The sequence below is a fragment of the Zalophus californianus genome, chromosome 1 (assembly GCF_009762305.2).
Source record: "Zalophus californianus isolate mZalCal1 chromosome 1, mZalCal1.pri.v2, whole genome shotgun sequence".
Lineage (NCBI taxonomy): Eukaryota > Metazoa > Chordata > Mammalia > Carnivora > Otariidae > Zalophus > Zalophus californianus.
The window spans coordinates 1,737,384-1,750,555 of record NC_045595.1 but is presented as its reverse complement, the minus strand read 5'-3'; the positions used below and the strand labels follow the sequence as shown (position 1 = coordinate 1,750,555).

At 59.6% G+C, this 13,172-nt stretch overlaps 1 protein-coding gene across 3 annotated transcripts in view; it reads left to right on the top strand.

The window, feature by feature from the left end:
- Nucleotides 1–13,172, top strand: part of GNG7 (G protein subunit gamma 7) — a 120,400-nt gene that overhangs the window by 85,801 nt on the left and 21,427 nt on the right. Inside the window, exon 1 of one of the 3 annotated variants that reach the window (XM_027582600.2) lies at nucleotides 5,928–6,193. The exons of the other annotated variants lie outside the window; for them this stretch is intronic. The gene's annotated coding sequence lies outside the window, so the exon portion shown is untranslated. Of the gene's footprint in view, nucleotides 1–5,927; nucleotides 6,194–13,172 lie in introns of those variants that run through there. 3 annotated transcript variants of the gene reach the window in all.

The following is a 13,172-nucleotide window of genomic DNA, read 5'->3' as shown; positions in this document are numbered from 1 at the left end:
ACGTGGATTGGCAAAGGATTGGCAAAGACCCTTTTTCCAAATAAGACCATGTGGTGAGCTTCCAGGAGAACGTGAATTTGGGGGACAATCTCCGCCCCATTACAACCAACAGACATTATTTTCGTCTTGCTGAGAACTACCCATCCTTAAGATGAGCGCAGAACAGCCCCTGCACAGAACCGCCCTCCCCACTCTGTGACCTGTGGTTTCATCCTGCCACCCCCCACACCAGCACCGCCTGCCTGCATTTCTCCGTGACTGGTGCTGTGCTGTGTGCATGCGTGTGTGCACGTGCATGTATGTGCGTCCGTGTGCACTTGTGTGTGTGTGCGCATGTGTGCATGCGCGTATGTGCATCCGTGTATGTGTGTGTGTGTACGTGTGTGTGCACATGCATGTATGTGCATCCGTGTGCACACCTGTGTGCGCTTGTGTGTATGTGCGTGTGTGTACATGCACGTGCGCACGCTGTGTGCGCGCGTGCACGTATGTGCATCCGTGTGCGTGTGCGTCTGTGTGCGTGCGTGTGCACGTGCATGTATGTGCATCCGTGTGCACTTGTGTACATGCGCGTGTGCGCGCGTACACGTATGTGCATCCGCGTGTGCGTGTGCACGTGCATGTATGTGCATCCGTGTGCACATCGTGCACTTGTGTGTATGTGCATGTGTGTTGGATGCACTTGTGTAAATGCCTCTCATCCTTCTCAGACCAGGGAAGGGGGGAGGGTGGGTAGAAATGTTCAGATCAGCTGACGGTTACCTTGGTGATGGTGTTGCCGAATACGGGGTGCTGTATGTCCATTATCTCAATGCAAATAAAAATTTAAAAAATAAGTCGACAGTTACATTAAAAATTCCTCCTTAAAATGAAGACAGTGAAGTGATTCAGAGACATACACTCCATAATCCTAGAGTGGTTGTTCTCAGTGGAAAGGGGTGGGGGGGCCCTGCCCCCCCGGGGACATGGAGCCATGTCTGGGAACATCTGTGATTGTCATGACTTGGTGCTCCTGGTGTGGAGGGGGTGGGGCCAGGGATGCTGCTCAGCACCCCCCTAGCGCCCGGGACACCCCCCCAGAGAGTGAGTCCACTGATGTCAGTAGTGCGGGGGTGGGGAAGACGCCGTTGTAGATACTGAAAGTAAGGCTCGCTTCCAACTGAACATAAATAATGCTTATTTATTGGTCACAAAGAAAGAAAACAATGAGCAGTGAGTGGACCTCCCTGCAGCTGTGACAGGTTGGGACCCTGCTTTTGGACCGAGAACAGACCAAGAGCCCAGGGCAGGAGAGTAGCTGCTCTGGGGTGTTTGGTGCCTGATGGTCAGGCTTGATCTGAACCCTCCAAACCTGCTGGATTTTATTGCCAGGCCCTGAGTGGGCGGGGCCGTGAATGGTAGCCATGAGCCCGGTTTCGTTCGGAGAAATAGAACACAGAGACACTTCTGAGAGGTGCCCAGGCAGGGGATTGCCCGCTGGCTCCCCAGAAGAGCTGGGCACAATCAAGAAGAAGCACTTCCCGTTCGTTTCGCTGCCCGGGGCAGCTTCCTGTGCTGGGCGATTTGCTCAGCATTTCCGAGATCTACCAAGGAGAAGGGTAGAAGACAACCTGTTTGTAGTCCTTCTAGGAGAGGCGCTGGCCTCGGGGGCTGAGGCAGCGGCACCTGGAGGTGAAGCCGCAGACCAGGGGCTGGGGTCCATGTGGTCACGGAGGGCAGCAGCGTCCGCTTGCATCCATGGCTGCAAAGTGACCTAGACCGGTGTACCCCACACAGGCCAGGTCATTCTCTGGGGAGGGGCATCCCGGGCACTGTGGGGGCTGCGCAGCATCCCAGGGCCCCACATGCTCTGTGCCCAGACTTCCCACTCATGACAGACACAGATGTCCCCAGACACGGCCCGGTGTGCCTGAGGGCAGGATCACCCCAGGTGAGACCCCCCCCGAACCACGACCCCCTCCACACATGCACACACCCACACACACACACACACACACACACACACACACGTGTGCACACATGCTGAGGTGTGGAAGCCTCTGCCCACTCCTGCATATAAAGAAGGGCCTTGCTTATGTTAAAGCACAATTAGCCAGGCATTCTGGAATGTTCCTCCCTCCCATCTAGCAGGCAAGCCACAGGCAACGTGTCTCCAGGGGCATCAGGGGCCCTGCCCCGCCCGTTCTGCAAAAGCAGCCCTGACACCTTTCCCAGGAGGGTAGAAGAAAGAAGAGAAAATCATCTTATAACTCTTTGTGAGCCCTGGAGAGGTGTGACCCCGCACAGCCCCTCAGCGGCAGCCGGCTGCAGCCCTGTAACCTTTCAACTTGACCCAGGCGAGTCGGCCCCGACCCTGGGAGCCCCCACTCCCACTTCCAGCAGTTTGGATTTACTTCCACGCGGCTCTCTATAATATATGCGTTATATGATTCTTTTCACTATTGCTGTGGGTTAAGTGCCCTGCGTTTGCCTGGTGCTGTCCTCACAGCAGCCTGAGAGCGATGCCACGGGGCTCCCGTGTCTCAGACAGGCCTTCAAGGCTCACAGAGTGAGCGGGCAGGTGTCCAGAGCCGGGATGTGCTCAAGCCCCCCTCACTGCCCCTCAGGCCAGACAGACTGACCTCTCAAAGCCTCCGAACGGATGCTGGCTGGCTATCTTCTAGAACCTTCCAGAATCTTCTAGGCAGTTCTTCCTTCTTATTTAAACATCTCATCCGGCAGTCAGAATCTACCCTCTTTTCTGTTACTTGAGGAGCGAGAGCCGGGCTAGTGATAATGAAAATTGTAAAAATAACGGAAAAGAGGGTAGTGATGCACTCTGGGAGGAGGCGCTGGGATGCCTCCCGGGGCGGTGGGGATGCCGAGGCAGGGGCCAGCGGCACGGGTACCACACTTGACGTGCACTCAGCAAGAGAGTGGGAAAACACAAGGTGGCCGACCCCACCCCCCGTGGCTTCCTGGCCATGTTGGCGGGGTGATGGCTCAGAGTTCCCGCGGCTCTGATGGGACCTTCTCGCAGCTTTTTTGAAGGGGGAGTTGGGTAAAGCCCCCTGTACCTTTGAACTCAGGATATACACCAGGATTTGTCTTCAGGGGAAAAGGAGAGGCATACACAGACTCCACGTGCGTGGATATCCGTTTTATGTGCATAGATTTTCATGGTAAATTTATTTAAGAAGAGAAAACGATCGGGAGCAACCTAAGCATCCAGTAGTGGGCAGTTCTATGTAATATATTCATGTTTCTGTATTTATATGCACGTCTGCAGTGGATTCTTGTCAGCAGAGGTGGTTTTGTCCCGTGAAGTCGCCGTGGACGCTGCATTAGCGGGCATGAAGGGCGGCTCCTGGGGCCATGCCGGGTTCGGCTCCCGTGAGCTTCTGGTCACATCTCCGTCAGCCAGTACGTACGTGACCTTGACCTTGTGCTACTCGAGCTTCTGTTTAAAGACACCTTACTTAACATAGGGTCAGCTCGTTAACGCTGCGCTCACAGCCAACAGCGCCATGAGTGCCGCTGAACTCGGCGTGTCTAACATGCGTCCTTCCTCCGGGAGTTGCGTGGTAGCCTTCCGTGCTGGGGAACACCAGCCGGCCCCGCCGCGCTGCACTTGGACCGACGTAGACGGCCACCGGCAGCACAAACGGCAAACACTGTGGCACTCGGGACTGAGGGACCCTCAGGGGTCCTGGCCCAAGCTGAGCGCCTCATCCCACACATCTGGGAACCGGGTCAGCGACAGATTTGTCATTGCTCTGCACGTGTCCGAGGATGACAGAAATCCCCCCAAGCCCCGCCGGAGAATCGACTGTGGTTACACATGAATTTTAGCAATTAGGCAAATTTGAGAAAGAGGAAGCTGCAGACAGTGCGGTGCTCAGCACGGGAGCTCAGTGCAGACTTGCCCGAGGCCCAGCCCTCAGGGAGGGGCCCACCCCGAGCCACCTCCCACCTTCACCCTGCTCCGGCCCAGCTGGCAGAGTCTCTGTCCCCCACTATGGCTCTCTCAGCCCTCCCTTAAAGGAGGGAGGGATCCTTTTAGCCCTTAGGGAGGGCTAAAAGAGGGATCTCACCAGGGCTGGTTCTGCCCCCGAGGGGCACGGGGCCATATCTGGGGACATCTGTGGTCGTTACGAAGGGGGGTGTTCTTGGCATTGAGTGGGTGAGGGCCGGGGATGCTGTTCAGCCCCCACTGTGCCCAGGACGCCCCCACAGAGAATGACCCGGCTCCAAATGTCTAGGCCATGAGGGAGACCCTGCATTATTTGAAAAAGCAATGGAGTCTGACCCCTGCTCACGCTGGACACCAGAGTAAACCCCCAGGCGTCAGAGGGGACAAACCAGGGCGACCCCAGGGTCTGTGAGTCACCCCCACTCAGTGTGTGTAGTGAAGTGTGTGCAGCATCCTGGGAGCTCAGGAGTCAGCTGGTTACAGAACGCAGTCTCCTGGGGGTCAGTGGAACCCCCTGACCCAGGGGTCTCACCTGGGGGAGATTCTGCTCCCCAGGGGACATTGGTGACGTCTAGGGACATTTTTGGTTGTTTCAACTCCAGCGAGTGCTCCTGGCGTGGAGTGGGTGGGGGCCGGGGATGCTGCCCAGTACCCCATGGTGCTCAGGACTCCCAGCAGAGAATGGTCCACCCCGGGGTCCCCAGTGCCCTGGGAGAAACCTGCTTTAGAGAAAACCACCCAGCCGCCTCCTTCCTGTGTCTGAGACGCTGGAGCCTCCCAGAGCTTTGACTGGACCTTCCCGCCTGGGCTGTGGTGTAGGAGGTTTCCACCCCAATATCAGCCCGCCACGCCCGGGCCTGTGATGCTAGCCCCCAGGGCCCAGGGTGGCTGAGAAAGGCTCGTGTGGCCCAGGAGTGGGAGCAGAGGCGAGACCCTTTATGTAAGTGGAAAAAACCGTGTTGGTTTGTGGAAAAGCTAGTAATTTTGCAAAGGAAGCGGGGCCGGCTCTCAAGAGCATGGGAGATCTTGGGAGCCAGACGGAAACAGCCTGGCCTGCGTTGGCCCAGGGGCAGGGGCTTCTGTTGAACACCCCCCCCCCCCCCGCAGGGCAAGCCCACAGCAGAATCAGCCCCAAGGACCAGTGCCACTCCCCCCACCCCAAACTTGAGGGTCTGGCTGCCGGCTTTTCAAAGTGTGGTGGGTCCTCAGCGGCTGCAGGGGCCCCCTTGGGGGCCCGGACCAAGGCGTCTGCCTGGCCTCCGTAGCCTGGAGCTTCCTCAGACACACATAGGCCGGTGCTGGCCACAGCGATGCAGCTGGACGGACCACTCGCCTCTCCCTCGTGGCTGTGCTGGGAAGCAGGGAAGGGGTGCCCCCCCATGGTGCATTCTCATGGCAGCTGGGGCAGCACGGGGTGTAGGCTTGTACTCAGTCTCAGGGTCACCCGACAGCTGGACACAGTGGCCCCCAGGGTCTGTCCTGCCAGGGGTGTCCTGTATCAGAGAGAGATTCAGCTCTGTCCAGGGTTCCACCTGGAGCAGGGGTCCCGTTCCCTGGAAAACAACAGCTCCAAACAGCTCCAACAGCCTGGGGCCCACCCCCATGTGATCTCGGGACTTCCTGGCCTTCCTGTGGACCCCCTGGCCCTCAGCGGCCAGCCTCAGATCCCGTGCCTTCCTGCGCCCATATACCTGTCACCTCCTCCACTCGAGGTTAATTGCTTTGCCCCAAGTCTGCATTTTCCACCGCTCCCTCTTCGGTCGCGGCACGTGGCTTCCAGCAAAGTAGAAAACCAGGCATGGAAAAACACTGAGCGTTACGTTTCAAGGCTCGGTCTCTGAGTGTTTTGTTTTTCTGATACTGGTGTGTCGGATGGACCGGCCTGTCGTGCTCCGGAATGGGATAGTGCAAGTTTCAGAGGAACACTCGAACCCCCCTGCCCCCCCGGGAAACACGGGTGTCTGTCCACACAGGGTCGGTTGTAGAGAGTAAAGCAGACTCTCCAGACCCCCCCAATTTCTCTGGAGGACGCAGCCGGTTCCAGTTCACACGCCACATTTTTGGCGACAGCGAAGTATATCCCTGAGAAAAGCGGGAGATGGTTATGGCAAAGCTGTTGAACCGCTCTCCTCTCTCTCTCTCTCTCTCTCTCTCTCTCTCTCTCTCTCTCTCTCTCTCTCTCTCTCTGTCTCTCCCTTCTCATTTGGGGGAAAGCGGTGCTCTTTGGAAAAACTGGAAAAGGTATGTAGCATTCTATCTTACTTCATGAGTTTGGAATCTGTTGTTTTTTAGAAAAAAGGAACAAGCAAACCACAGTGCTTGGTGTGCACATGACACGCGGGGCATTGTGTCACCGTGGAAAGAGCTCGGGGCTCGCGGCCAGGAAACCCACGTGCAGACCCCAGGCCCGCCTCTCCCTGGCTCTGTCGCGTTCGGAGGATTCCTTTCATCTCTGCCACGGAAATAACATCCCCAGCTTCCCAAGAATGTTGCAGAGATGAAGCGAGGCCCTAGATCTAACACGCACAACCCTGGGCGCTGGAGCCGGGGCGGGGTGCGCCCCACATGTGTGCGTCCGGGAAGTGCGTCCGGCCGGCTCGGCTGCTGCCTGTGCTGGTGTTGGCCGTTGTCGGTGCCCCCCCCCCCCCCGCCCGAAACCCGTCCAGCTCCAGACGGCTGGTGGTGACGTCACCCTCGTTCCCCCTCCTGTGATGTGTGCCTCCTCCCTGCTGTTCCCGATCAGTCCAGCGGACGGATCACAGCGCTGTCCGTCCCTTCAAAGAGCCAGCTTGGGGTCTCATGGACGCTTGCTCCGTGTTTCTGGTCTCTACTTCGTTTATCTCCGCTCTGTGTTTGTCACTTCCTTCCTCCTACCAGCTTCGGGTTTCTCTTGTGTTTCCTCCACGTGTGAAGTCGGGTCGTGGACCTGAGAGCTCTTCCTCCTGTCTTCACAAAGCCCCCTGGTTTACATGTCAGTCTCATCCAGAAACAGCCCCATGGAAACCTCCGGAATAATGCTTGACCACACACCTGGGCATCCACGGCCCGGCCAAGCAGACGTGGAAAGCTCGCCAGCCCCTGGTCTCCGAGGCTGCACAGCCACTTGCCCCGCCGCACGGCCCTGGGAGGGGCAGGACGGGGTGGTCGCTGGGGGCTCGGTGAGGAGAGCCAAGGGGGCAGCTGGGTGCTCCTGCAGATACGTGTGCACACGCGGTCACAGCACCCAGAGGGTGCAGACAACCCAAGTGCCGTCAACCGATGAACGGATGAACCAAACATGCCATGTCCCGTGGCCACGGACAGGAGCGAGGCGCCCCCACGTGCGGCCCCGGGGACAGACCCCGAGCCCACGACGCTCAGGGAGGGAGCCAGACACAGAAGGCCACGCGGGGTGTGCGTCCACGTGGGTGACACGTCCGGAACAGGCTCATCCGCGGACGGGAAGGGGCTCGTGGGGGCCGGGCCTGGGGATGGGGACGGGGTCACTTTTGTGGTGATGGAATGTTCTGGAACTAGATGGAGTGTGGTGGTTGTGGTTGCACAACACTGTGAATATACTTAATGCCACTGAACTGCACACTTGAAAATGGTTAAAACGAGGGGTGCCTGGCCGGCTCGGTCAGTGGAGCCTGCAACTCTTGATCTCAGGGTCATGAGTTCGAGCCCCACAGTGGGTGTGGCGCCTCCTTGACAAAAAAAAAAAAAAAAAATGGTTAAAACAAGTGTGTTATACATACATCTTACCGTATGTATGCACCTTAAAAAAGCTGACAATGTAACATACCAAAAAATGTCGAATTGTATATTTTAAATGGTGAATGGTGTGGTTTCTGAGCTGACGTCTCTAAAGCTGCTAAAAGAAGTGTAGGGAAGAGAGGAGGAAGACCCAGCATGCTGTGGAGGGGTCGCGGTGCTAGAATCACGGCCAGGGCTTTCTTGCGCTCCGGCATCGTGTGCCTATGCCAAGGGCATGGCGGACAGGCCTTCCCAAATGCCTGAAACAGCAGGTGTGAGCACTCAGACGCGGAATGGGATCCCGGTCTCTGCCTTGGCGTGGTGGGCGTGAAAGGGACTGTGTCCCTCCCGGTGCAGGCGTGGGACCCATGTGGGCGCAGGCGGGGCCCCCACGCTCGGGTGCAGCAGGGGAGGAGGCAGGAGTGTGGCCGGCGAGCTGTCTGGTGAGGCGGGGAGTCCCGGGCCATTGGGCTGGGTTGGCCATTGGCCACTGCGCTGGTCACAGAGAGGTCCTCTGGCGTACCCGGCAGTTTGTTCTAGAATGCAGCCAAGAGCCCGGCCCAGTGAGGAGCGTTTTGTTGCAGATGGCTCTTTGGCCTGGAATTGATTGCCCAGCGGATCTCCATATTCGCTGGCTTGGTTCCTTCTCGGACACACCGGGGCTCCCTCCCGGCTCTGTGTGGCCATGGGCTTGCGCCCCGAAACAGGACACAGAGCTGTTTCCTCCGAGACCAGTGATTTTCGTCAGGGATCTTCGGGGTCAGGAGGGAGACCTTATTATGATTTTGCACTATTTTTGTATTCTGTATAAACCATTTTTATAGTCAGATTCATTTAGGAGCAGAAGGCCCAGTTGGTGTGACATCGTAGGATGAAGTGGGGGGACGTCCTGGTGGCCGCATCGGGCTGCCCCCACCACCTCCTCCAGGCCTGGGTTCCTGCTGTCGTATCTCTAGTCACACCCCTCGGCACTTTAGTGATGCTGCATAACAAATGACCATGAACTCCACGCATGTGTTCTCCCACAGTCTCCGCGGTCAGTAATCTGGGCGCAGCCCGACTGGGTCCTCCGCCCAGGGTCCCACAGGGCCACCGTCCAGGTGTCAGTCAGCCTGCAGCTTCACCTGGAGACGGGGGAGCCCCTGCCCCTGAGCTCCCGCGGGGTGCTAGCAGAGCTCACTTCCTTGCCCCTGCGGGGCTGTACACCGGGGTGCCTGCTGCCGGTCACTGGGGCGGCTGTCACCTCCTGGGGCTTACCCCCCGCGCCTTGCCATGTGGGCTTCCTAAACACAGCCGTCCCTGGCCACGCCAGCAAGGAAGATCTCACGGGTGGGGACAGAAATGCAGGAGTCTCTGCCGTCTGTGGAAGCCCCGTGCGGATCCCGCAAGATCACGCTCATGCGTTCTGTGCGTTCTCCACTTCCTGTGTGTCCGGGGTCCTGCGGAGACTTGGAGGGCTGGCGCACCGAGGCCGCCAGCAGCCACGGTCCCCCTCCCAGCCAGAGTCACAGGAGACTCGGCACTCCCTGGGCAGCCCTGGGCTTGGCTGCCTTCCTGCAGTAACAAGAAAAGGCGTAATGGAATTTGGACGGTTGAGAAAGGGGATGTCAGTGTGAGCAGAACCAGACACTCAATCTCATTGTTAGAAATTCCGTGCGGGTCATCGAAACCTCATCTTGGGGCAGAGGCCACTGGAGTGGAGATGAACTCACTCCCAGAAGAGGTTTCCCACAAACCCAGCGCTGGCAACCAGCACCCCACGGCCAGCCGTGGCCACCCGTGGGCACCCAGGCACTGAGATGCCTCCCTCCCAGTCGCTGGGGCCCAAGGCTCCTGTGGTGGTGTCCTTCTCTGGAAGGTTCCATGAGAGACAGCAAAACCCCACTCTTAGCACCACGTGGCTGACGCAGCTCCTTTGCTCCCTGTCCACGCCCCCGATGAGCGTGCGACCCAGCAGCCCCGTGGCTGAGACCTTACCAAGCCCTGCCCTCTGCCCACGCTGGCTGGAGCTGGCCTCCCGGCTGGGTCTCTCACTTCTCTGTCCCTTTACTCTGTTTAGGGGGTCACACGTCCATCCAGACCCACATGGGTTGGCACCCAAGTGGGGGCTTCCATGCAGGCATCCTGATGCTTTGCTGTAGTGCAGAGAGAGCCCCCCCCCCCCGCCAGACCCTCCTGTCTGCACTGCAGGGGCATCTGGGGCCCCTCAGGAGTTCTGACCTGCCTGGACACCAAGGATTCATGGTGTGCACCAGGAGCAGGTACCGGGAGCTGGGCTTCTCCTTTGACCCCAGTGGGACCAACACTGAACACAGATTTCATGGGAAAGCTGCCCTGTGGGGTTGGATATCCCTAGACTAGGTCTCCTCTCCGGCACTGCGGACCCTGGGCTGGGGCCCTCCCTGCGGGGCATTCCGGGCACTGTGGGGGCTGAGCAGCATCCCTGGCCCCACCGCTCAATGCCAGGAGCCCCCACTTGTGATGACCACAGAGTCACCCCAGCAAGACCCCACTGTAGACTCTGTGTCCCCCACACCAGGAGAGTCTGAAACTATTCAGCCCGTCCCACTACTGGCTGTTTGTTTCTGTTGTTCTTCCTTTTTAACATGCAAATTGCCCCTAGTGACAGCTAGCCCTTCAGAAAGAGCCCCTCTGGGTCGGCTTTGTCCCCGGACTTTCCAGCCACAGCAGAGGTGGAGTGGGACATCCCTGGGGACTTCACAGATGCTCTGTGACACAGTGTGCAGCCTTCAGGAGCTGGGTGTTGGCCAGCGACCCAGCGTCCGAGAGCAAGGAGCTGCCGCTGATGGCCCAGGTCTGAGGCCCGTCCTCATCGGCATGTGCCTGGGCAGGCTGCCCCTTTCTGCAGAGCAGAGGGGAGTTGAGGTGCCCAGGAGCCCCCATCTTGGTCCCTGGAACCTGTGAATATGATGCCTGCCGTGCACAGGGCAACTTGCAGGGGCGGGCAAGTCACGGCCCCTGAGGAGGGGGTGACCCTGGGTTCCCGGGGGCCCCGGCGTCCTCACGAGGCCCTCACGACGGGGAGGCAGAGGGTGGGAGTCCCAGAGATGGGCAGACCCTGCGCTGCTGGCGGTGAGGATGGGGGGGGGACCGCGGGCCAGGAAGAGGCTGGAGCCCGGTCTCCCTGGGGACCCCGGGGGGACTAGCCCTGCCCACGCCGGGGTTTTAGCCCCGGGAGGCTCATGTCAGATTTCTGACCTCCAAAATGGTCAGAGAATATATGTGTGTGGTTTGAAGCCACCAAGTTGGTGGTCATTTGTGACAGTGACCACAGGGAATGCATAAAGGGCCCAGGGAGCGTCCACGGAGCTGAGGACACCCCGAGAAGGGGTCTTGCACGGACTGTCTGGGCACCTTCTCAGAGGGGATGATGTTCCCAGGGCTTTGTTGGGGACGTAGGAGTTTGTCCGTGCGCAGGGAGGGGAAACGACCTGCCTGAACCAAGGTGGGAAGGCTGGGTCTGCCCTCCCCTCACCCCCCGCCTTCCTGCCCCTCACGGGGCCTGGGTGACGGCATTTCCTCAGTGCTTGGAAGCCAAGAGCAGGAGTGCTCAGTGTCCCGGCCCAGCCATCCGGGCTTGCAAACCCTCACATGACTGCAGTCATCGCCCCGGTGACAGAAGGAGCCTTCTCTTCTGCTCCCGCATCAGCCACATCGTCACCCTTGGTCACCGCCCGCGCCCACAAGCCGGCTCATTCTTGGGCGCCACGCTTTCAGCCCCCGGCAGCACCCGTGTGCCCTGCAGCGCTGTTTTTCCCTCACTTGTGGGCACCTCATTCATTCCCGAGTCCCCAGCCCTTTCTAAATATAGCCGCCCAGGGGACCGATTTAGCCCACGCACAAAAGGACCAGGCTGACAGGGAGAGTCACGAGACGCTGTTTTCCAAGGGGTCCATGGCTTCTCTTGGGAAACATCTACCTGGCAAAATCCCAACTGGAGCTTCCCTGCCCCCCACCCCACCAAAAGGTCACAGATGCACAAAGGCTCAGAGGAGGCCCTCACGTGGCCGGCCCGCCCCACACCAGGCCAGGGTGACCATGACCCCGGAGAAGCTGCAGGCAGGGGGTGGGGAGACCCAGTGCTTGGAGCCTCGGACGGGCTTCAGAGGTGGGTGGCAGAGGCCAGGGCTGGGGGGTTAAAGAGGTTTTGTGTCTGCCTAGCATTGAAGTTCAAATGCCAGCACGACTCCCGGGGCTCTTCGGAGGTCCCCACTGTGGCGTGGTCCCAGCCCAGCTTCTGGGGACACATGGAGGCACGTGCCCCTCCCTCTGACCTTCTGGCCTGATGTCCAGACTGTGCTGTCCTCGCCGCATGCACGTTTCTCTAGAGTCTGGCACAGGGTCTCCCCCGCCTGCCCCCAGCGCTGCTGACAATCTGGGCAGGTCAGTCTCCACAGGAGGGCATCCCTGGCGCTGTGGGAGGGTCAGCAGGGTCCCAGCCCCACCCCCTCGGTGCCAGGAGCACCCCCAGTTGTGAGGACCACAGACGTCCCCTGGGGGCACGGTCCCCCTGGGTGAGGGTCCCTGTTCTGGGGGGGGGGGGTCTCACAACAGGTACTAGAGCGCAGGGGCTACCCCTGGAGATGTGCAGGGCCACGGCCTCACGCTCAGCACGGGCGTTGATCAAGGTGACTGCCGCGGCCGTCCACAGACCTTGTGAGGGGTGGCTTGTTGTGCGGGTACCTCAGAGCCTCTTCGCCCCTCTTCTGTCTCCCTCTGTTTGGTTTGGGATTTTTTTCCTCTGTCGACATCAATACCCTGTCTCTCCTTCTGCACGCCGTGTACCCAGGAACAGTCCTTCCCGGCAGAGGGGGGGTGGGGGGCTGCATTCCCCCCCCCACAACCCCCCTAGAATCTGGCTGCAGCTTAGTGTTTCTTGGGTTTGGGTTTTTTTCTTCCCATTTAATGGTTGGGAGGGGCGGGCGTCTCCCTGTCTGTCCCCGGGAGAGACAGATTCAGAAGCTCTGTGAGCTGCACAGTCGCTGGTTCTGGAAGTTTTAAAGCAAACTGAAGGCTGTCTCTGTTCTCCCTGAAGACGAGGGATCGAGGGATCGCTGTGCGCCTGCCCCCTGCCCCCCCAGCCTCTGCAGCGCCAAAGGCCCCCACCCCCTTCCAGCCAAACTTCCAGGGGCTCTGACTCCCCCCACCCCGGCCCCACGAGCCCGGCGGCCCCGTGAGGGGGCTGGAGAGGAGCAGCCGGGCTGTCCGAGCTGGGCGTCATGAGGCCGTGCAGCCGGAGGTGAACTGCACGTGCCCTCGCGCCGCAGCCTCCCGGAGCCGCGGGGCTGGCTGTGGCCGCTAACGGAGCACTGCGGGGGCCCATTCTGGTTCGGATGCTGTGCCCGCATCTCTGGGCAGTGAAGGAGAATGGCAGGAGTCACGAACGCAGCACGCTGAGCTTAGTGTCCACGCTCAACAGTGAGAGCGAAGGCTAGCTGGGACCATCCCGGGCTGTGGACCCACG